Here is a 25,243-nt window from a genome sequence, read left to right as displayed (position 1 = left end):
AGTTTTGATTAGCATTTCCCTAATAGCTCATGATTTTGAGCATTTACTCATTTGCTTTTTAGCCATTTGTTCTTCTTCTTTGGAGAATTGTCTGTTCAAATCTTTTCCCCATTTTTTAAATGGGTTGTTTGTCTTTTTATTTTCAAGATATAGTTCTTTGTATATGCAGGCTATAAGTCTCCTATCAGACATATGGTTACCAAATATTTTCTCCCATTGTGTAGGCCCTCTTTTCACTCTTTTTTTTTTTTTAAAGATTTATTTTATTTATTTACTTCTCTCCCCTTCCCCCTCCACCCTGGTTGTCTGTTCTCTGTGTCCATTCGCTGCATCTTCTTTGTCCGCTTCTGTTGTTGTCAGTGGCTCAGGAATCTGTTTCTTTTTGTTGTGTCATCTTATTGTGTCAGCTCTCCGTGTGTGTGGCGCCATTCCTGGGCAGGCTGCACTTTCTTTCGCACTGGGCAGCTTCTCCTTACGCGCCTTCTCCTTACGCGGCACACTCCTTGCACGCGGGGCTCCCCTACGCGGGGGACACCCCTGCAAGGCAGGACACTCCTTGCGCACATCAGCACTGCACATGGGCCAGCTCCACACAGATCAAGGAGGCCCGGTGTTTGAACCGCAGACCTCCCATTTTGTAGATGGATACCCTAACCACTGGGCCAAGTCTGCCACCCCTCTCTTTTCACTTTCATGACAAACTCCTTTGAGGTACAAAAGGCTTTAATTTTGAGGAAGTCCCATTTATCGACTTGTTTTTTTGCTGCTCGTGCTTTGGGTGTGACGTTCGTGAAGTCATTTCCTATTACAAGGTCCTATAGACACTTCCCTACATTGTTTTCCAAGGTCTTTATGGTCTTGGCTCTTACATTTAGGTCTTTAATCCATCTTGAGTTGATTTTTTGTATAAGGTGTGAGATGGTAATACTCCTTCCTTCTTTTGCATATGGATATCCAATTCTCTAGACACCGTTTGTTGAAGAGGCCCTTCTCTCCCAGTTGAGTGGGCTTGGTGGCCTTGTTGAATATCAGATGACTGTATATATGAGGATCTATATCAGAACTCTCAATTTGGTTTCATTGGTCAGTATATCTATCCTTGTGCCAATACCATGCCATTTTCACTAGCTTTGTAGTATGATTTGAAGTCTGGTTGTGTGATTCCTCCAGTTTCATTTCTCTTTCTCAGTATGTCTTTGGCTATTCAGGGCCTCTTTCCTTTCCAAATAAATTTCATAGTTAGTTTTTCTAGTTCATTAAAAAATGCTGTGTTGATTTTTATTGGGATTACATTGAATCTGTAGATCAGTTTTGGTAGGATAGACATCTCAATAATATCTAGTCTTCCTATCAATGAACAGGGAATATTCTTCCATTTATTTAGGTCTTCTTTGATTTCCTTGAACAGTTGTGTTTTCTGTGTGTAAATCTTTTACATCTTTGGTTAAATTTATTCCAAAGTATTTAATTTTTTAATTTATTATTGTAAATGATATTTGTTTCTTGATTTCTTCCTCAGATTGCTCATCATCAGTGTACAGAAATGCTACTGATTTTTGGGCATTGATCTTTTTTTTTTTTTAAAAGATTTATTTTTATTTATTTAATTTCCCTCCCCTCCCCTGGTTGTCTGTTTTCTGTGTCTTTTTGCTGCGTCTTGTTTCTCTGTCTGCTTCTGTTGTCAGTCAGCGGCACGGGAAGTGTGGGCGGCGCCATTCCTCGGCAGGCTGCTCCCTCCTTCGTGCTGGGCGGCTCTCCTTATGGGTGCACTCCTTGCGCGTGGGGCTCCCCTACGCGGGGGACACCCCTGTGTGGCACAGCACTCCTTGCACGCATCAGCACTGCGCATGGGCCAGCTCCACATGGGTCAAGGAGGCCCGGGGCTTGAACCGCGGACCTCCCATGTGGTAGACGGACGCCCTAACCACTGGGCCAAAGTCCGTTTCCCGGCATTGATCTTATACCCTGCGACTTTACTGAACTCATTTATAAGTTCTAGAAGCTTTGTTGTAGACTTCTCAGGGCTTTCCATGTACAGGATCATGTCATCTGCAAATAGTGAAATTTTGACTTCTTCTTTTCCTGTTTGGATTCCTTTTATATCTGGGTCTTGCCTCAGTGCTCGAGCAAGTACTTCTAACATAATGTTAAATAGAAGGGAAGATATTTTTTTTAAAAGAGCCAAATTAATGTTTCCAGGATTTTGAAAGTTGGAGACAGTCTCAGTTTACAATAGAAAACAGTACTTTTCACCTCAAACCCAAAAGAGAAGTCAATGTGACATGGATACAACTGAAATAAAGAAAGGAGGGAAATAATTACAGAAGCGAATTGGGAGTGTGGAAAAGAAAAGAAAGGAAAGTTTGGGCAGAGATGGAACAGACATTGAAAAGTACATTCAGGTCTTTTAACTGCAATCATTGAGTCAACAAATACTTATTAAACCCTTGCATGAAAGAGGTACCACACTTGACCTTAGCAATGCAGAAATAAAAAGACATTTTCAGTCCTTTAAGAACTCATAGGGGGAACCAGATTTGGCTCACTGGATAGAGCATCCACCTACAACACGGGAGGTCCAAGGTTCAAACCCAGGGCCTCCTGACCCATATGGTGAGCTGGCCCATGCACAGTGCTGATACTCACAAGTAGTGCCATGCCATGCAGGGGTGTCCCCTGCATAGAGAAGCCCCATGTGTAAGGATTGCGCCCCATAAGGAAAGTCACCCCACGCGACAAAAGCACAACCTGCCCAGGAGTGGGGCTGCACACATGGAGAACTGATGCAGCAAGACGATGCAACAAAAAGAGATGTGGATTCCCAGTGCTGCTGACAAGTATACAAATGGACACAGAAGAACACACAGCGAATGGACACAGAGAGTAAACAACTGGTGGGGGGGCGGGAGGGAGAGAAATAAATAAAAAATAAATTTAAAAAAAAACAAAAACTCATAGGTCAGTAGGCCACATAAATTACTATTGACAATATGGATTAGCGCAAGGGGTTAGTGCTATGGATTAGTCCTAGAGGTTAGCTCAGAGGATATCAAGGTCAAAAGAGAGGTCACAGAACTCAATCTGGATGGTGGGGAAAGGGGAGGGAATCAGCAAAGTCTTCAGAAGAGTCTTGGTTAATAGTTGTTCAGAGAAGGTAAGAAAATGAGAGAAAGGAATTTCCTCTCATAGTAACACTTTTCGTGTTTGTTTAGGAAATTGCAAGTAGACCAGTGGTCTTTTAATTCATTTATTTAATCACGTCTTCCCAAAATAGTTGCTGAGCATCTATAGCAGACCCCATGTGGGGAATACAGTGGTGAGCAAACAAGTGGTCCTACCTTCCTGGAGCTGCAGACCAGTGGAGAACTTGCTAGGCATTATCAGGGAAGGCATCCAGTAAGGTTTCTTCCTGACGCAGTCCCAGGAAATGGCTAAGGGAAGAAAAGGAAATAGTTCTCTGTAGTATCCGTTCATGGAAGGCATCCTGAGAGAGCAAAAGCATCTCTCCACATCCTGAAGGTTTGGCTGACTGAAGGGAAGAAACATCTGTTTCTGAGGTACAGCTGACTTTAAGATGGAGGAAGGATGTAACAAAATGGGTTTGACCATTGATAAACAGTGTGCTTGCCCCGTGTGATTCCAAGCATGCACATTCATTGTCCCCAGAGTTATATGTTGACATTAAAGGAGCCACAGTCATTTTAAACTGGAATGAGCCTCAGAGCTTATCTGTCCATTTTATTTCAGATGAAATGTTAGATGAGATTCCAATGTGTAAATCAAATAATGATGGGTGTACTCATTTCCCATTGCTGCTACAACAAATCACCACAAACATAGTGACTCCAAACACAGATTTATTCAACTGGAGATTGGAAGTCCTAAAGTCAAGGCATCAGCAGGGCTGCATTCTTTCTAGAGGCTCCAGGGGAGAATCCACTTCCTTGTCTTTCTCTAGCTTCTAGAGTCTGCCTGCTATCCTTGGTTAATGGTTCCTTCCTCCATCTTCAGAGCCGGCAATGTAGCATTTTCAAATCTCTCTCTCATTCTACTTCCATTGTTCCATCTCTTTCTCTGATTCTGACTCTTTTGCCTCTCTCCAATGAGGACTCTGTGGTTACATTGGGCCCACCAACTAATCCAGATTAGTTCCCCATCTCAAGAGCCTTCACTTAGTCATTTCTGCAAAGTCCCTTTTGCTATGGAAGGTCACATATTCATAGGTTCTGACGACTGGATGTGGACATTGATGGAGAGAGGTGCCATTATTCAGCTGACCACAGTGGGGTTGCTCTGGTTGAAACAGAGGTGGGAGGTAGAGAGAGACCTAAAGCAAAGAACCTCCAGACACTGCACAGAACACACTTTTAAAAACTAAGGAAGGCCTTCCTCAGATGACGGGTGAGGAAATGAAGGTTCAGAGGCAGTAACTGACTTCCTTTAGACTCTTAAGAGTCTATGGAAAATCCAAGGCTAGGATTGACTCCTGGTCTGATGCCTTCTTCCCTCCCTTGCTACTTTAAAAGGTCTCCCCATGAGTAAGACCAACAACAATAAAAGTAAACATGGATTTAATACAATAAAAGCCATAGTCAAAATTGCCACGTAGCCCTGCCAAACAGAGACACAGATGAGGTTTCCTTAGGCCCTGGAAAGCTGACATGCTATTTTACATTGGAAAGCCTTCTGCCCTGGAAATTTCTTTGGGAAGACATTCCCTGTTGCTCAACCACTAACCACCACATAAAGCAAAAGTCCAGACTGTCCTGGCAGATTCCACAGAGACCAGCAGGTCTGTAAATGGTCTAACTACATGATGGAGGTTGAGTCCAGATCACTTGCCCACATACTTTTGGTCTAGCTGGTAACCCAACTGCTCTACAAGCACCCGCTTTATTTCATGTTATTTATTGCTGATACGTGTTGAATCGTGTCCCTCAAAAAGATAAGTTCAAGTCCTAACTGCCGATTCCATGAATGTGACCTTATAAGGTCTTTGAAGAGATGATTAGTTAAGATGAGCCCAAGGTGGATTAGGGTGGGCAGCAATCCTGGGTGACTGGTGTCCTTATAAGAAGAGGAAATTTGGACACACAGACACAGGGGAGGAGGCCATGTGATGACTGAGAGATCAGAGATGGACTGCCACAAACCAAGGAAGGTCAAGGATTTGTGGGCCACTACCAGAAAGCAGGAGGGAGGTATGAACAGCATGGTCCGTCCCCAGTCTTGCTTTTGGACTCTGGCCTCTAGAACTGTGAGCCGTTACACGGCTGTTGCTTAAGCCATCCAGTTTTTTACTTTGTTATGGCAGTCCTAGGAAACTGAGACAACTACTTTTTTCCTTAGTTTCATATGTGAGCCTCAAGTTAAAGACTTTGCAAATGACTAGTCTCTCCGACATTTGGGGGATCTGGTGTTTATTAAATTGGGAGGTTTAAACTGACTGTGATTTGTTCTTAATTTAGGGCAGTGACAGAAAAATGTCTGATGTGTGTGGGTATGTGTTGAATTTGTAAGGCATCCAGGATCCAGGCACATTTGGGGGAATAAACAGTTTAAAAGCCCAGGCAGCCACAAGTTGGAGAGAAAATAAAATAAATGCACTTTCAAAAACTATTATAATATGAAATAAGTGGGGCAATTGGCCAGAGCCCTGGGCTCCCACCAAACTTATGTCTCCTCATCTGTGGGCACACTTCTGGAGATACCTGCTGTCCTAAAATGGATTTTAAGAACAAATGAACAGGTTCTTTCAATGTGCTAACTCTGGAAAGCAGAACCCGGCTTGTGGAGACAGACAGCCTGGCCCCTTGTCTTCTGCTGGTCATGGCTGGTAATAATCCTTTGACCTTCTCAGAGTAAATCAACTCATATTCATTGAATACCTATTATGTGCCAGCCACTTCTAAGTACTTTTATAAAATTTATTTTAGTATTCACAACATAGGTACCATCCTAGAGTTAAGCTTATTTTATGGGCTGAAGCAATTGCAGCTCTGAGATATTAAGTAAATTGCCTAAGGCCCTTGTAAATGGGAGAGATGGAATTTTAGTGCAGGTCTCTCCAACTCCAAAATCCACGTTCTTCCCACCACATCATGGTGTTTACTCTGTCTTGGCCCCCTGGGGCTAAGTGCTGGGGGTATAGTATGGATATACACATCCACGGCCCCCCAGGAGATCTGGCTTCGGTAGTGAAATACTGAATTCAATTATTGATCTTTTGATTCAGCTAATGAGAACCTCCAGGGCTCCAGATGTGAACCAGACCAAGAAGGTCCCTGTCCTCATGAAGCTTACATTCTACTAGGGGAAGGGGACCCATTTAGTCAGTGAATGAACAAATGAATGTAATAGTTGCAGATGCTGATAAGTGCTAGAAAGGACATAACCAAGCTGCCACGGTGGAGAATAGCAGCTGTTACTGTCCCACAAGGTGACACGTCATTTTGTAAGGTAGTGAGAATCAGATCAAGGGCTGGATGACCAGCAGATGATTCTGCCACTACAGTAAGCTACTAAAAGTTGAAGGAAATAGACATTCATCAGTCTCATTCCTTGTGAAGTTCATTCCAATGTGGGCAGGATGTGACATTCCCTGAAATTATAGAAGAGATTCTGGAAGAAAGAATTTCAGTGACTGATTTCATAGTCATGAAAATGGGGCCCATGCCAGGAAAGTTTCAAGCTGTGTAGTACGCATAGTGTTGAAGGAGAAACAATAGAAGAGAAGGTATAAAAGTGATTGGAGTGGGGAAGTTGGGGGACACCAAAGTCATCCGAAATAATGGCAGGAAAGGCGGAAAACGCCGGGTTCAGGCCGAGGTCAGGCTCAGCTGAGATTGTCATCACTGCCTAATCGCTCAGCTCGACAGGGTCCGCCCACAGCAGAACCTGTCTGCTTAGTCTGCTTGCATGTTGGGTTCCAATGCCCCTTCAGAGCAGACGGGGAGGAGAAATGTCCGGTCTGGGCTGGAAACAGGATAGGCACTTAAGGAGCACTTCATCTTAAAAGGGGGACTGTTTTGCTTTTGTCAAACTGGTTAATTTGTCCCAAATGTTGGGGGAAAAAATCACTTCTCCTTCTCTTGAAAGATCAGTCATCTAGGAGTCAGTGTTCAAACAGCCAGACCAGGGAGGGCTAAACCAAACCCTCCTCAGTCTCAGCTCTTTATCTGTGGGTCTGACCAGCAAGTCCATATTGAGAAGAGATGAGCGATTTTTTCTAGCAGCACAAAGCACAGCTTAGGCCAGAAATGGTAGCCCTTAGTGCAGGCAAGCCACAAAAGATGCCATAGAGAGATGCTTTGGGGGCTGTAGTCCAGTCTCAGTACATTTGTATTTTCTCTGAGTCTGGTCTGATTTGCCCCATTTAGGTCTCTGTTACTGCATTCTATACAATACGAGATGCCGATACTTATCGGAAACTAGGCTAAAACGATGTCTCTGCAATCAGCTCGGCCAATTTCAATGCCCTCTCCCAACAATAACATCCTTAGTTCATGGATTCTGACCTGAAGTTAAGAATTTTCCGAGACTCACAAAATCTTTTCTGTAAAAAGGAAAAAAAGGAAGATTGTATTTTTCATATTTTTAAATCTGGCAAAATCCCAAAATTGATCACCCTCCCCCCTTCCCCAGCCCCCCCCCCCCAAACACACACACATTCCTGAAATCCTTGGCTGACCCTATGTGGAAGGAAGTTGCTATGGGAAAAAAGGTGCCTACCAAGACCAGCAGTCTCATATCCATATTTTTTCTTATAATCTTAACCAGCAACCATGTGGAGTGAGAGACATGCATAGCCATTTTATAGCTATGACTTGCCTGAGACTAACCAGCTAGAAAGTATCCAATCTGAAATGTGCTTCCAAGTACTATGCATTCTCCCTACAGTGGAGCTTCTCAAACTTCAGTAAGAATTTGCATCAACTGGAGGGCTCATTTTTAAAACTCCAGACCCAAGTCCAGAATTATGGCCCAGGAGGTCTGGAGTGGGGCCCAGGAATCAGCACCTTTGACGAGCTCCCCAGGGGCTTTTGGTTCAATTGTAATACGGACCACATTTTGAGGAATGCTGCACTATATCATGCTGGATATGAAGTGTATTTAATAGTGAAAATAATAGCAAAATATTGGTTATGTTTGTTTAATAGTAAAACATAATAAATGAGAGGTAGATAAATGCACATAGATAAAAGCCAGCAAGTGACTTTTGAGGTGTCTGAAGAGTACTGAAAAGAGAGTAGGATAGAGATGTGAGTTCCAAACCCAGCTCTACCACTTACAGCATCATGAACTTGAGCATTGTCCTTGGCTCCTCAAGACTATTTTTTAACTGTTAAATATAACCAAAATTATCTACTTTTTATAATTGTCATCAGCATTAGAAATTTATGTGTGGGATACACGTAAAATAGTACAAATATCCATTGGTCTATGCTCAAGAAATGCCTTGTACTTTCATTGCTTGCAATTAGTGTTTGAATGGAACCTGTTTAGCATAGTTCTATGAAACAGCAACCAAGCATGGCAGTGTTTCCCCTTTGGCGGAATGAAGTGCACCTGTAATCCAGCAGCTCAACCAGATGAAACACCGTCCCTTTTAATACATTCCGCCTGATCACTGAACCAGAATAAGCAGCAACACAAAAGCATCTGAAATATTTTAAAATTTATAAGCATGCCTAGAGCAAGAGCCTGTCTTCCCAGCTGTGATGAGAGACTGCCAGCAGTCCCTTTTTTCTACTTTTCTTTTTATCTGATTGGGCTGTGAGCGACACATCCATGAATGAACTGAAAGGGAGATGTCAAAAAGTGGTCAGATGATCACGATTAGCGTTTTCCTTTGTAATTATGTGATTATTTCTGACTGAAGATCCTAGCCTAGTCAAAGGCATCGAGCTTTAGCAGATGGCTGGCACTCCCCTGAGCCCTGCCACCAAGTTTGCACTGTAAGGCGTGGTACAGATGCAGGGATGAGCAAGTCCTGGTTCCCCATGTAGCCAGCACAGTTTAGGAAGTGAGGTAGTGGCATGCATTCTATCAGTATGTGTATACTGAGCTTCTACACCGCACTGAGCACCCTGTATACGATAGTGACAGTGAGGGCGTGGGTCCTGCTCTCAAAATGCTAAGTCCAGTATCTTGTCAAAATCACTGGGAGAGATGGGATGCCATTCTACAGGACACCAGGTCAGTATTCCACAGCACTGTCAGGGTCATGGAAAGCAAGAAAAGACCGAGGAACTGCCCCAGACAAGAAGAGACCGAAGAGACATGGCAACCAAATGCAATACGGGACCCTGGGTTGGATGGTGGGACAGAAAGTGGGCACTAATGGAAAAGCTGGTGAAATCCACATAAAGCCTGGAGTTTAGGTAGGAGTACTGTACCACTGTCAGCTTCTTAGTTTGGGCAAATGTATGGTGGTAGTGTAAGGTGTTACTAATGGGAAGAACTGGGTGTGGAGTGTACCAGAATTATCTACTACCTCCTCAACTCTTCCATAAACCTAAAACTATTCCTAAATTAAAAGTTTATTTCTTAAAAAGTCAGTGGGGAGATCACTTTAAAAATGCAGACTTCTACATCCTTATCCCAAATATTCTGATCCAATTGGTCGATCTGTAGGTTAGAAATAACAAAACCTGACCCTGGCCCTGCTTTCTCAGAGGTCTGGAGATTCAGCGTTCCTTCTATTAGACAAAACACCATGGCTTCTCATGGGAGAGATACTGTTGGTTCTTCTAACACTTCTCTTTTTCTATTTCACTGAGCCAGAAAAGCAGTGAGTGTTTTAGGTTGTAGAAACTAATGCACCAGTCTTCAGGGCACTATCTTCTCTTCTTTTCTGGCCCAAAAGTCAAAATGCCAGGTTGAGAATATCAAACCAGCCAGCTGTGTCACCTTCCTGCCCTTTGATGAGAAAAGACAAAAACACCTTCCATGACTGCCCCAGGGAGGCTGAATGCAAACTAGAGAGGGGAAGCTCCCCACAAGAAAATCGGGACGCTGTTTCGCAAAAGAACTGGAAGAAGTGCTGGAATGCACAAAGAACAGGGGGCCCCACTCAGTGTGGGGCTGAGGAATACACATTTTAATGGGAACACTCCCCACCCCAGGTGATTCTTTGTCAGGTGATGGAAGGACCCCCACTTGAGAATCACTCGGTCTAGAGGGGCAGGTAGACACCAGTAATGATCCAAAGCCAGTGTGATTTGTGTTTTAAGGAAAGCAGAAAATGTAACAGGAACCCAAAAAGGGAGAGATGGATATTGATCACAGAGCTAAGGAAGGGGCTTATGGAAAAAGTGGCAGTGAAACGTGGGCCAGATTTCAAAGTGCAGAGAATGGCAGTAGAAAGAGTTCCTTGTTCATGTTTTTCCTTTGAAATAACAACAATCAGGGAAACGGATGTGGCTCAACCAACTGGGCTCCTGACTACTATATAGGAGGTCCAGGGTTTGATGCCCAGGGCCTCCTGGTGACAGCAAGCTAGCCCACATGGAGTGTTGGCCCATGCGGGAATGCAGCCCCACGCAAGAGAGCTGCCCTGAGTGGGAATGCTGCCTGGCGCGGGAAAAGCGGCCCTGCGCAGGAATGCCAGGGAGTGCTGTGGAGTGCTGGCACAGCAAGATGATGCAATAAGACACAGAGGAGAGACAAAAAGAAGACATAGCAGAACAAGGGAGCTGAAGTGGCACAAGAGAGTAATCGCCTCTCTCCCACTCTGGAAGATCCCAGTTCCCAGAGTCGCCTAATGAGATTACAAGCAGACACAGAAGAACACGCAGTGAATGCACATAGAGAGCAGACAATGGCAGAATGGGGGAGTGTGGGGGGGGGGGGGGGGGGGAGGAAAAGAGATGGAAATGGGGAGGAATAAATAAAAAAAATAAATCTTTTTAAAATAAATAAATAAAAACAATTAGAGAGAAGGCAAGGAGGAGGTGTCTTGGCTCTTCACAGCTGGACCTAAGTGGGTGTGGTGCAGGCATGGGCATTTCAATTAAAGGACCAGACAGGGACTTACAGAAACACCAGGTAGAGTTTAGCCTGCTTGACAGGAGGAATGGTGGAGAAGGGCTGGTTTGGGGGAATACTACCTTGAATTATTACTGGACAATGAGGTTAAATCCTTTACCTGTTTTGCTTCTGGCGCTGTCAACAAATATTTATCAACTTCTTCTTTTAGAAAAGGGGATTCAAAATCCCTGCTCACATGGATCATTGGTTCAAATATGACACTATCCAAATACCTCAATACTTAACATTTTGCCAGGCTGTTTCTAGAAAGGAGGGGTAAAAATGTTCGGTGGTAGAAGAGTAAGGCAATTGTAGTCATGCAGAGAGATTTGCTGTCACACTGATTTTTTTCTTTTGATTCAGAGCATCAAACTTTGCAAAATATAAGAGAAAGGCAATTGGGTTATTTAGAAGATGAATTTTGGATTAGCCAGGTTTAAGTCCCAGCAGTTCCACTGTGTGACTACGTGTGCCAGTTAACTTTCTCCCTCCACTCCTCAAGGGCTTTGCTTGTAGAAAAAGAGATCAGACTACTTCTTTAAAAGGTTGTGCAAAGTATTAGGAATAATGAACATAAAGTGCTAGTAAAGGTCATCATTTAGGTGGTCACACTTGTGGTCAAATAAAGGTAGAAAAAGGTTGAGTAATGGATGATGGTGATGGTGGCACACTATGGTGAATGTTATTAATACCCTTGAACTTCACCCTTGAAGATGGGTAAAATGGGAAATTTTGAGTTGTATATATATTACTAAAATTTAAAAGAATCAACAATGAAAACGGTAGAAATTTTTGTGTGCTCTACTGGGCACAGAATATGAAACTCCAGTTAATACCATCTACTCACCTAACAATTGGAATCTGATTGAATGACTGGAGGTGGTATTACTCTATCAAAGCTGCTCATTACTTACTGCTGTCTTGATTGTCTGTCCCTGTTGAAGTTTGATTCCCCAATCCCTCTTCCTTCAATCCTGCAAGCCAGCCCACGGATTTCAGCAAATTCCTATTTTGCTAGGTTAACCAGAGCAGTTTTGGACTCTTACATCTAAAGAATCTTAGCCAATTAAGTTAATCTTAATATTATTAATTGTTAATATATTAGTGTTTTTCCTAATGAAGATTATTATAATTACTATGTATTATTTTTCTTAGTAGTAGTATTAACACCTTCCTGAGAACCAGTAAATATCTTAACTGAGCCCTAGAATTGAGGCTGATGGTAAAGAGGATGAAGCAGTATATGTTTTAATAAATCCTAGATTCTCCCCCTAAATTCTTAGAAGTTGAGGAAATAACATTTACTTGACCTAAAAGGCGCAGAATGCCTTCCTTGATCCTGACCTGGAGAAAAAAGCCTGGCGCTTAATCTGTTTTCCTTTGTGCCAAAACAGATGCAGGAGAAAACACTGGATTTGAAGTTGCCCAACTCAGAAGTACAGAGCTTAGATGGGTAGCAGAGGGAATTCAAATCCCAGAGAGGCAAGGTGCTAAGGCTGAAAGAGAGCTCAGAGATCTATGGAATATCCTGTGTTTCTTAAGTGGGAGGATATGCATGTCCTCTCCCATACCAAACTTCGCTCATATTACATCCTACCACTGTGCAGATTTTACTTGTTGAATGCTATATTATAGCAGAGTAAACACAAACATACATGGATTTTTGTGTTTATCCTAAAGAAATTTTGCCCTTAAATTCCACTGGCTTGGGACCCATTCATCCCTAGCTGTCCGTAGTTGGCTTCAACACATTTTACAGATGGGAAAACTGAGACCCAGCCAGAGGGGCCCTCGATGAAGGTCACACAGTGAGCAAGTATTATGGCCAGCCCTGGAACTAGGTCTCCTATTCTCCAGTACAATTTCAGTTAAGAAGAAAAGAAAATATTGTCGTTTTTGTTTTATTTTATTTTTTTAATTAAGTATGATATTTTCCAGGTATATTGTTGTGGTTTTTGATACAATTTTAAGAAGGTAGACTCGCTCTGTGAGTTCTGGAGAAATCCAGTGTATGTCTCTCCACACAATTCCCTGTCCAAGTGTGGCAAAGAACACGGCAGGGCAGGCATAGCTTAATGCAAACTAAAACTGTCATTTATTTACCAAGCCCTGCTGGTTTGCTGGGCATAGCAGAAGCTTCTATCACTTTTACTAGAAAAGCCTTGAAACTGGCTTGGATAGTAGAAATATGAGCCATCAAAAATAATTCTAGTAAGTGACATTATCAAGATGGTGGCACAAGACATTCCCGGTAACATTTCCACTTAAGAGACAGCTAAACAGAAGGGCAGATTCAACTCGCTTAGACTCTGGAGGACAACAGAGATTGGACAAAGACTCTACAAATGCTGAATTGAATGGGAACAAAAGAAGTTACACATGCACAAAAGAGGTAAGGGAGTAGCCTAGAACTGTAGTGCAGAACGCTCTCCCGTGCTTGGTCCCAGGTAGTTTAAGAGGCACACAGTTGGGAATTGCTCAAGCAATTAGGCTCCCATCTACCATACAGGAGGTCCAGGGTTCGATGTCCAGGGCCTTCTGGTGAAGGCAAGCTGGTCCGTGTGGTGATGACCTGGCCCACAGAGAGCACTGGCCTGCAGGGAGTGCTGGCCTGCGCGGAGTGCTGCCCTGCTCAGGAGTGCTGGCCCACACAGAGTACTGGCAGAGCAAGATGATGCAACAAAAAGAGATACAGAGGAGAGATAATAAGAGATGCCTCAGATCAGGGAGCTGAGGTGGTGCAAGAGAATGACCGTCTCTCTCCGACTCCGGAAGGTCCCAGTATCAGTTCCCAGAGTCGCCTAATGAGAATACAAGCAGACACAGAAGAATATGTAGCGAATGGACACAGAAAGCAGACAATGGAGGGAGGCTGTGGAAAGAGGCACACAGTGGCAGTGCTCTGGCCTGGGCACCTCCTGCAATGGTGGCTGACCCTTCAGGCACAGGGACTCAAAGTCACAGAGACTCCAGGCAGAGCCACAGGGCTCAGCATGTGCACACATAAAAAACAGTTCTCCAGAAACCAGAGAAATTTGCAACAGAAATCCTGACAAGCTGTGCACGTTCCCAGCCAGTCCCTAACTGCTGGTGCACCTAAAAGAAAAACTCGGGTGCTTTAAAATTCTGACCCATCGGGTTCCATGGGTTGGGATCCCCTCATGCAAAAGTTACCAGAGACAGAAATTCCACATGAAAAGGGGAAACTGAACTGCTGTAAGGCAGGGCAGAAGAAGGGCTGAAACTGAGTGAAGAAGCCCTCCCAGATGGCAGGAGAGGAGTTGAGCAAATCCATGGGGAGGAAAATTTGTACAAAAGCAAAGAGAACAGCCAGGACTCTTAGAGAAGGGACAGAAAGAAGGAAACCCTCTCCTTAAGGGAAAACAGTGACACACAATTGAGTAATCTTAACAGTTAACTGTGTATGCACAGAGCAAGAGGCAGGTGGAGAAAGACCTGAGAAAATCTGAACACTTGAACACCAACTCATCTAGAAGTTCAGCATAAACAGGGCCAAGCGTGGGCGAAGAGCCTCAGCACACACCTAGTTCACACTAAATCCCTAGGCTAGAGGGAGAAAATGACGTGCAGAGTTAGCACATCAAAACAATCAGATGCCATGACATCAACAAAAGACGACAAGCCATAGGAAGAAACAGGGAGAGATAGCTCAGTCGAGAGAACAAATGAAGACTTCAGACAGTGGAACAACTAATCACATATGTGCAGTCAAATCTCCTGAATCAATTCAAGGAGCTAAAGAAAAATAAGGATGGAAATAAACTAAATTTGGATATAGAACTACAGGAGAGAAGGAAGATGATATGGGAACAAAAAAAGAAGAATTGGAACGTTTAAAAAGGAACATAGAGTGTATGGGGATGAAAAACACCCATCCTGGGGATTAAAAATGCACTAGAGGCATTCAGCAGCAGATCTGAACAGGCAAAAGAAAGAAGCAGGGAACTAGAAGACAGGATAAGGGAAATCTACAGTCAGAAGAGCAGATAATGAAAAAAGTGAACAAAGCCATTTTGTTGAGTGACATAAACCAGATGAAAAAGAATAAATACTGTATGATCTCACTTATATGAAATAAGCAGAATATGCAAATTCTTAAAGTCAGAAACTAGAATACAGGCTACCAGGGGCCAAGTGGGGGACGTCATATTCAATTGGTAAGGAGTTTCTGTTTGGGGTGACAGAAAAAGTTTTGGCAATGGGTGATGGTGATGAAGGCACAACTTTGTGAATGTAGTAAATACCACTAAATTGTATATTTGAAAAAGGATAAAAAGGGAAATTTTAGGTTGTCTATAAGTTACCACAAGCACACACGCATGTTGGAATGGGGCCATTTTATTTTATTCTTGCCATCCTCAGGGAATTTCATTTTTAAAAATTCATTTGCCAATTTGAAATATGAAACGTTAACAGGCAAACTTTTACTACCTTCTGTTTACTCATGAAGTTGAGCTTTTGTCCGTGTTTTCCAACCTGCAATATTGCTTTTTTGGTGAATTTTACCTTTGAATTCCTTGTGACCTTCCATGTCCAAGGCTCTCCTTAAATCCTACTTCTCTTATCAGAGGTTTATGTTGCCCCTCGAAGTACAAAGTCATCTCTCCCCCTTGCTACGGTCTCAGAACTCCTTGGAGATCACAATTTCTTGTGACACTTTGTAACTCTATCACCTCTCCGACGACAGTCTGAGCACACAGCTTAGCTCTCCAGGCAAAGCACCTACTCAGTCATTGCCAAGGGAGATGGCAAGGCCCAGTGCCTGCATCGTCCTGTTTCTGGTCATCTCACAATAATAATAATAATCCTGCTGGTCACAGCAGGAGGTGGAAACCAGGAGACCCTGGTCTTTAGTCCAAGTAAGTCCCTCCATTCCATGATCTGCCCTGATAACAGTCCTTCATTTTTATTCAAGTTCACAGGCCATCATAGCATCTCCACTGTTTCTCTATGAACCACACACAGGATACAGCCAACCTTTGTATAATACAGTCAAGGCTTTGCAGAGGCAGGGCTAAACCACTGATAAAAATCTAGACGGTACTCTTTAGATTAGCCAACTTGTAAACAATGCAGGATTTCCACCATAAAGGTCATTCCTACAGCAAACTGCAGTTAAGAAAATATCACACTTGAAACAAAGCTGAAGGCTTAAAAACAGAATCCATTACCTGACCAATATTTCCAGTGACCTTTGTAGTTATTACGTACTTAAGCAATTCAGGACTCTACAGTTTTCCTGTCTTTATGGTGGCTCATCTACAAGGACCAGGATAATCAAGCTTCCAATTTATGTAAATAAGCACAGAGCAAAGTTTGCTATGCTAAGCTGCTCCCAGAACTAGATGTGGGAAGAGAAATCACTTCGGTCCAGTTGCTTCTAATTAATCTCTTGTGCTCTAGGCTTATCTCGTCCCAGAAAATGAAAGCCATAAATTTTACAGTACATGTGCCAGACTGTGTACGTAATTCAGTGGAAACTCCTAGGAATAAAGAAGGAAGTTCTAAAATTATGATCTCAGGAAAGCTCAAATAACAGTTTGCAAACAACTCAAACCTAGGGGTAGATCTTATCACCACCTGATATTAGGCTATAGATCCATTGTTGTCAGTTATCAAAGGACCGAGTTTGCAGTGGAGCATTGTGACTCAGCAGTTGAACTCATGCTTCATGTGTTTGAGGTCCCAGGTTCAAACCTCCTAAAAAAACAAACAAACCAGGGATGCAAGTCATGCCAAGACTCTGTTTACTGTTGAAAGGATCATGTACATTGAAGAGCCTAAAACCCAGTGTCCGTGACCCCTCATTCCCAGGACCAGGATGTCAAGTCTGATATAGTGTGAGTGTGAGTGTGTGAGCATGTAGGCATGCATGGTAGGTGTTTGTATGTATGGTATGTATATATGTGTATATGGTATGTGCATGTGCATATGTGTGTATAGGTGCACATGTATGTGTGCTTGTGTGCATGTTGGAAGAAAGGGAAATTGAGGACAAGCTCTTTGGTTTAGTCTGTGTAATGCCAAATTCAGTAAGGGAGGCAATCATTATTCCACCATCTGTTTTAATATTATCACATAATTTAATATTATGATCTAGTTCTATGCTAGTTTTTGTTGTAGATAGTTTTGTTTCATTTTTAAGATGCAGATGTGAGTTTTGTCCTCAGGGTGCTGGAGCAGGGTGTGTGTGTGTGTGTAGGCTAACAACCATTAAACACTACTTGGTGTCCTAAAAGTCACACACTACAAACATTTCTTTATTAGAACCATATGTCTTGTGGGTTATTCTCATCTATACAAAGAAAATGCTTACATCAGCTTCTAATAGTTAAGGAACTGCCCAAATAGTGGGAGAACTAGAATGTCAACTCAGCTTTTTCCAGTTCACCAGGATGCATGAGGCCACCCTCCTCCCAAAATTAATAATTATCCATCTCCAAGTGTAGACAGATTTAAGGATTTATGATACACTTTCCCACACATTATTCTATTGTATACTAGGCAAAATTGTGAAGTTATTGTCTTCTTTTAGAGAAGAAGTGATTGAGATTCAGAGAAGTGACATTTTAATTGGAGAGACACTGTGTAATACAAAGCAAACTTAGCAGTGTGGTCATCCTTATGTATGGAAGTCTAAGCAAGGCATTGCTCTGTTGAACACCAGTGGTCGTCAGGATAAAATCTCAACTTAAGGTGGCATTGAGGGCCACCAATGACCGAGCTTCGGAGTGCTCTCTTCCATCTGGTTGGTCTCAAAACTCAACATTCCAGCCACGCTGAACTCTCTTTAGCTCCCCTGTATCACCATGCTATCTCCTCACACTGGGCCTTCCTACATGCTCTCTCAACTGTCTGCCTCCTACCATCCCTCTTCCCATCTCCACTTGGATAACTTCTGCACCCTCCACTTGCTCAGGGGCATCTTCTCTGAAATCCACAATAGAGGATTAGATGTCCTTCTGTGGTCCCTCAGCTCCTGCTCTTCCCAATCACAGCACTTTTTGTGCTATATTGTGACAGCATCATTACTTAGCCATCTTCCAACCACGGATCCATAACCTGTGGGGAGGCAGGAACCACACTGTCCTTCCACCCAGGACAGGGCTGACGCACACTGAGCATGGCCAGTGATGTGATTACCCTTGGAGTCCCTATTCCTCTTTCAGGTATGGAGATATAAATTTGGCCTGAGGAGTTAGGGAGGACTTTTGGGGAGGTAAAGTAGACTCTGATTTTATACGGTGGGTTGAATTTGCAGAGGGGAGGGGAACAGTAGGGAAACCCCAATTTGGAAAATAGCACCAGATCCTAATCAGTGTGACCTTTGCATGGCACACTGGTGAGGAAGGATAACAAGAAAAACACATGATGCTTACTGAGCACATACTACGTGCCAGTCACTGTTTTAAGAACTGTACATGTTTTAACACTTGTAATCCCATAGCAACCCTATGGGAAATAAATTCTCTAAGAACACATAGCTTGAAGGTGGCAGACCTAGGATTTAAACCAAGGTCTTCCTTGTTTGAAATCCTGTGCTCTTTCCAAATACATTATCTAAATACAATATGAATATTGGTTTTGTCAAGTACTTATGGGGACAGTGGGGCAGGACATTTAAAATCTTACCTTTCCTGAGAAATCAAGGGCATATCACACAAGCACAGATACTATGGAAGGAATCTGAGCAGGAATCAGGGGCCCTGCTGCAGCCAGTGCTTCTGGAAAGCTTCTAGGACACTACAGTGAAGGAAAGAAATGGAGAGGAAGAGAGTGGCCACCTGGGAAAAATAATTAACTACTGCAATGGTTTAGGGGACAGAATGAAAAGGAAGGGAACGTAATAAGAGGCATTGGGATGGGGAAAATATAGCAAAGCAGTCCAGCAATTGAGACTGTTTTTCTGAAGAAATAGCCCTAGGAGGAGGTGTGCTGGTAAATCTTTTAGCAACTAGTTCTGAACAAGTGGGACCCTGCTTTTTTGGGTGTAAACGGTCATGCTGTGGTCCCTTGCCATGGCATCAATACTCTCAGCATGGCCGACTTCAAGCTATCAGTGTGACATCTCTCAACTCTAAGCTGGGAAGAAATGCATACAATCAGTTCTTGCAAACCAGTAGGAGCCAGTGTCAGCACATCACCAGCCCTAAGATACAGGGGCCCAAGTTGAGAGCAAAGTAAAAATGTCCCGGGGCTGCCCAATACTGATGCACAGCCATTGGTACCAGGTCTACAGAAGCGATCGAGGAACTTGGTATGTAGGATGGATAATCAATTCAGCAGTGTCCATTTTTTAAGTGATTTCCCTGAGCAAGACATTGTACTGAGCAGTGCGAGTTGGGCGCGAATTCCCCTCTGAACTCCTGTATGCATTATATTGTTAAATTTCTTGAATTTGATGAGCTGTATGTAAGGAGATTGTGTTAAGTGTATGGCCTTGTGCTTAGGTAATGTCCATGGTACTGTTAAGTGTTCAAGGAACATGAGTTATTGCAAACTACTCTCAACTGTTTAGAAAATCGATAGATGATAAAGAAAGAGATAGATGACAGACAGAATGATAAAAAAAACAAATGTGGTAAAATGCCAATAGTTGGTAAATCTGGGCATCTTGGTTGGAGTATGTTGGAGTTCTATATTGTATTTTTGTATTATTTTTGCAACTTTCATGCAAGGATGAAGTTACTTCAAAAGAAAAAGTTTTAAAAAACACTCTAGGAAGTAGGTATTGATCGTTCACTGATGAGAAAACAGGGGCTTAGAGAGGTAAGATACTTGCCCCAGATCTCACAGCAAGTTGGTAATTGGAGAAGAGATTTAAACCTGAGTCTGCTTGACACCAAAACCCTGTGCTCGCCTTCTCCTTGAGGACCCTTCCTATCGAATCAGAGAGTGGGGGCTGTGAGAGACTGATGGTGTTTAGAAGGAGGGAGGAGGGAATTAGTGATCACCTCCCACAAGTGTAAATCAAACCCACATAGACCACGTATGCTGAAAATTCATAGTTCATACCACATAGCAATGCTAGATACCCACTTTCTACTCTCACAGCAGATTTCTAACATGACTTTTCTTACAACCTTTTCCCTAGATTCCTGAAAGAGAAGAAAATGATAAAGCAATGTGAAAATGAGTTGTATCTATTTCACAATAAATTAACACCATTCCTTTCTATCTGTGCATCGGACGTGTATCTAAAACTGAAATACAGCTTCTGGCCCGGTTTCCCACTTCTCAGGCCTGCATGACTTCTCCCTTCATTACTTTCTATTGCTTAAATTGGATGTTCCTGAGCATAGCAGCCTGAGGGGAGAATAGGGTTTCACAATTAATATGGTTAGCACCGTCATTCTCAACCAACACACAAACTACGATCAGATGACATGCATAACAATGCTATATTGGCAGAACCAGAAAGTACACGCCCTATTCGTGCTGTAGCTTCTTGAGTAAAGAAGGAGAAGGTCATTAAGTTTACCGGTTAGACCAATGGTTTCAGAGCCACTCAGTCTATGAATTGAAATCTGCGTTATAGAGGGAAAAACATCTCACTGCTGGAAAATCTATAGGAGGAGGGGCAGACAGTTCAAGATCACGGGACCCTCACAATTCAAACAATCCAGTTTGGTGGTATGGTAGCCAGCCTCCAAGATGGCCCCCAAAGATCTTCACCTCCTATAATCATGGTTTGTATGGTTCCCTCCCACAATAAATAGGGCTGACCCATGTAATCAAAAGGAAATCACAGAAATGACGGTGTCTGTCTTCCAAGACTAGGTCATAAAAAGCACGGCACTTTCCGCCTTGCCCTCTCTTAGATCACTCCTTCTGAGGGAAATCAACCACCATTCCACAAGGAAACGCAAACATCCTTATGGAGAAGTCCACAGAGTACCAACTGAAGTCTTCTGCCAACAGCCAGGACTTGCCAGCCAAGTGAGGGTGCCATCTTGGCAGCAGATCATTCAGCCTTATTTGCACCTTCAGATGACCCACAGACCCAGCTGACACCTCAAGAGAAACCAAGCTAGGACCACCCAGCTAAGCCATGCCCAAATTCCTGACACACAAAAACTATCTGGGAGAATGACTGTTAACTGTTGTTTTAAGCTGCTAAGTTTTAGGGTAGTTGACACAGTACTATAACTAGTGCAGTTGGCAACTTAGGTTGGGTCCTCTAAGCAGACTCTGAGACTGAGATTTGAGTGTACCTCATTTACTGAGAGTTCTCTTCAGGAAAAACCTGTAATGCAGGTAATTAAGCAGTACAGGAAGGGGAAGGGCCAGAGCAAGGAGGTGGCCTCAGGTAAATTCTAGCCTTGGCTGACCATGGGAAGCCCTGGAGCATAAATCACACTACTGAGTTGTCCCTCTTCAGGCAAGGGGCCAAACATTCCTGCAGCAGTCAGTCATTATTTGTGGGCCACTTCCTCTTTGGGTTTAACTTCCTGGGTGAGGCAGCTCTTACCAGTGGAAGGAAATTCTCCCAAAAAGTCACCTCTCTCCTACTGGGCTTGCCCTTTTACTTCCCAATAGGTTGGTTTGGCACAACAAGATTTTATTCTCCCAGGGCAGTCACCCCACCTCAGTGCTTATTCCATCCAGGTTGGTCTTCCTTCTGCTTGGTTAGGATTCCTGTGGCTTTGGGAGGAGTATGTGTTTATGTTCCAGGAAAATAAAAGAGAAGGAAATAATGAGTATGTTAATCTCTATAAAGACTGATGGCACATGGTTTTCAGGTTAGGAGAAGTTCAAAATCAAGACATCAGCAAGGCAATGCTTTCTCCTTAAAGACCATGGTATTCTGGGGCTGGATGCTGACAATCCTTGGTCCTTGGCTTGGTGATGTCTTCTCCTTTCTCCTTGGGATTCCATTGACTTCTGGCTTCTTCCCATGGCTTTCTCCCTTTCTATGTCTGAATTTCATTCTGCTTATAAAGGACCCGAAATCCAGATTAAAGCCCAACCTGATTCAGTTGGGCCACACTTTAACATCTTCAAGAGATCCTATTTACAATGGGTCCACAGGCACAGGGCCAGGCGTTGGGACTTGGCATACTTTTTACAGGGGACATGATTCAATCCCCAACAACTCTCTTCCTCTACATGCCTTTAACAGCAGGGGGCAATGGAATAGGTCTTTAAGGGGGCAATGGAATAGGTCTTTAAGGGGGTTAAGGGAAATGGACAAAGACATAATGTTGGCTAATCCATCCTATAAAATGACACCAGAGTTACAGAGAGCTCAAAGTGTTGACTGTGATCAAAGTCCTGACTTTCTTAGACTCAGCCAACAAGCTGACAGTTTGGGATTCCTGCTTAGGAGGTATGCACTGGATACAGCCCTAAGTGGCCTGGGCACCAAATATCTAAAAAACTATGAGACATTTCTCATGCAGTGACCATAAGTCCAATTAAGCACAAAGCATCCATCTCCAATTTCTGCTTTGTGTTACATTACAGAAGGCCTCCTTATGTTATACTACTTTGTGTGTGTGTGTGTGTGTGTGTGTGTATTTGCCCAGTCCCTGGAGGAGCGGATCTACACTATAGGCCAGGAAGGAGCAGTACAGTGGGAAAGAGGGAAGACTGAAACATCCTGCACACTATTTATGCATTGCTGGCTCACGCTTATGGGATTTATCTGTGTGTGTTCTGGAGTCTCCAATTCAACCATAACCTTCTTTAAGGATAGGAATTCTGGTCTCTTGTATCTTCTCTATCTTTGTCTCTTTATACCTCTACCAGGTGTTTCAAGCTTCACCATTGATTTATATGTACTGATATCTGTATATCTCCATACAGGGTCCATTTTGACTATTCTTAATTTTCAAAAATAATGTTAGCTAGAGCAAGTTCCCAAAAATCATTTGTTAAATAATTCATAATCTCCCTAATCTAATATTTTCCTCAATTGCATAGTTCATTGTGACATGTAAGATCTGTAAGATCCTTAACATTCTCCATTCACAACAGTAGGCAATGAGTAGATATTTAAAACCTGTTTGTTGGGGAGTGGATGTGACTCAGGCAGTTGAGCACCCTCCTCCCATACGGCAGGTACTGGGTTCGGTTTCTGGTGCCTCCTAAAGAAGACAAACGAACAATGAGCAAGACAATTGGCAAACAATGAGCAGACAGCAAGCAAAAACAAACAAGCAGGGAGTGGATGTGGCTCAAGCAGTTGAGTGCCCACTCCCACATAGGAGATCCCAGGTTCGGTTCCTAGTGCTTCCTATGGAAAATAAAACAACCAGACAATGAGCAGGCAACAAGCAGACAATGAGAAAAAACAACAACAATAATTAGCAAAGAGATGAGGGAGCCCCAGCCATGGGGGGCAGAGGGGGATTTAAAAAACGTATTTAAGTGAATGAAGGGACAGAGTGTCAACAGCTTTCTCTTAGACATGGAATTTTATGAAGGCATTTTAAGAAATCAACAAGGGCTTAGCCACACTGGCCTGCTCACCCCAGGCACTGTCCAACCTCAGGACTTTTGCTCTTGGGGTTCCCTTTACCACATATACACTGAACCAGCTCCCATATCCAAGGGCTCACTCTGCTCCGCTATTTTAAGGGATTATGTTTCCCTCTCAGTTAGGCCACCATATGTAAAATTGCAATGATGTCTCCCCCTCCATTCTCTGCTATAGTTTTTTTGTTCCTTAGCACATAACACCATCAAATGTATGTGATACTTTAGCTATTGACCTTGTGTATTATCTGGCTCATCCCATTAATCTTCCATGAAGGTGGGATTTCTGTCTTTTTTGTTCACTATTGTATCTCAGGCACCTAAAAAAGGTCAGCACAGAGTATATGCTCATTATATATTTATTGAATTAAGAAGTGAGTGACTTAATGATTTAAATTTGCATTCATGTTTCTGCTACATATTGGCAGCCTGAGTCCTAAATCTAAGGAACTTTCTACTGTGTGATCCAGCACATGTTGTTGATCTTCACAAAGTCTCACAGTTAATTCAACTGTTAATGGGTAACTTTATTATCTTTATTTGTCACTTTTCAGAAGCAAAATATCATCCTTTCCTGAGAAAGGCAGAGCACTTCTGTTCAAAAGATGACTTTCAATCAGGGAGCCTGAAAAAACAGATTTGCTGGATCGTTCCATGGGAGCCAAGGCGAATTTGCAATGCCCCCAGTTGCCTTAGCTGTCCCAAGCATGTCTGTTCAAGCACTAATGAATTATTTCCTTCTTTATCATAAACCAGGGTCAGAAGTGAGAATGTTGTTCTTGGACAAGAACACGCGTCCTTGGGAAACTCGTACTTGGGGTAACCTCACCAGTAGGTCAGACTGTCTGTGTCTCTCTGGGGCAGACAGAATGAGAGTTTGAAGTACAGCATCAGGAAGTTCCCTCCTTCTGAGCTTGGATTTAAACTTCTCCTAACCCCCACAAGGAAAAGTAGGCAACTTAAGGAGTCGGTGGAAGGACTCAGGTCCAGCAAACGTTACAGAATTCAACAACTGCTGGAATTGAAGTTGAAAATTGTGCATGTGTACTTGCATGACTGCATGTGTGTGTGCGTGTGTGTGTGCTGGGAGGGGTGGTGGCAGGAAAAAAGACTGTGAAACACCTCGAATAAGACTTGGATCTCTATTTTATGACTTTTTAAAAAAACCTTTCCTATAGGTTTGCTTATAACCTAGCCTGCTCTTTGCTTGTAACATGCTGCAAAATCCAGTCCCCAATTACTGCAGCAGTATTTTGAAAATGCAAAGAAAATAGTTTCTATTTGTCGAGGGTCCATTCCATGTTAGGAACTGAACTTTTCGCTTTACACCTCTTCTCACAACAATGCTGCAGTATAGGAAATATGTACATGCCTTTACTAAAGCCTCCCATGGAGGCTCAGGGAGCTCGAGTGACAACTACAGAAATGGCAAGATCAAAACTGCTCAAGGTCATGCCTGGCTCCAGTGACAACAGGGTTGCATCTATTTGGCTGGTGGGTAATGGGAACGCTTAGTGGTTCTCTCCTATTTAATTATTGCCTCTTTTCTTTTACATCCTGATCCATCTTCCCCTGCTGGCCACTGTCTTTCAGGAAACTCCACTTCCCATAGTCTCTTGCATTCCAGCTGCAGGTTAGGTTTAACCATAAGGAGACAAGCTGCAGACAGAAGATGAAAGCACAGGCTGTAAAGAGAGAAGCTGTGTTCCCC

Source organism: Dasypus novemcinctus, chromosome 18 (assembly GCF_030445035.2).
Source record: "Dasypus novemcinctus isolate mDasNov1 chromosome 18, mDasNov1.1.hap2, whole genome shotgun sequence".
In the NCBI taxonomy this organism is placed as follows: Eukaryota; Metazoa; Chordata; class Mammalia; order Cingulata; family Dasypodidae; genus Dasypus; species Dasypus novemcinctus.
The sequence above is the reverse complement of the archived record's forward strand: the minus strand, read 5'-3'. Positions refer to the sequence as shown.